This window comes from Frankliniella occidentalis, unplaced genomic scaffold (assembly GCF_000697945.3).
Source record: "Frankliniella occidentalis isolate FOCC.00 unplaced genomic scaffold, Focc_3.1 Scaffold261, whole genome shotgun sequence".
NCBI classification, from domain to species: Eukaryota; Metazoa; Arthropoda; class Insecta; order Thysanoptera; family Thripidae; genus Frankliniella; species Frankliniella occidentalis.
The window spans coordinates 328,387-328,736 of record NW_026267387.1 but is presented as its reverse complement, the minus strand read 5'-3'; positions in this window follow the sequence as shown (position 1 = coordinate 328,736).

The window sequence follows — 350 nt, the reverse complement described above, 5'->3', positions numbered from 1 at the left end:
TAGAGCGAGCTGAGGGGGAGCTAAAGTTACTTTAAGCAAGCTGAAGGGGAGCTAAAGTTATCTAGAGCGGGCTGAAGGGGAGCTAAAGTTACTTTAAGCAAGCTGAAGAGGAGCTGAAGTTATTTAAAGCAAGCTAATGGGGACCTAAATTTATGAAGAGCGAGCTGAAGGGGAGCTAAAGTTACCTAAAGTAAGCTAAAGGGGAGCTTACGTTATCCAGAGCGAGCTGAAGGGAAGCTAAAGTTACTTTAAGCAAAGCTAAAGGGGAGCTACAGTTACTTACAGCATTTCTAAAGGGGAGCTAAAGTTGTATAGAGGGAGCTGAAGGGGAACTAAAGTTACTTTAAGCA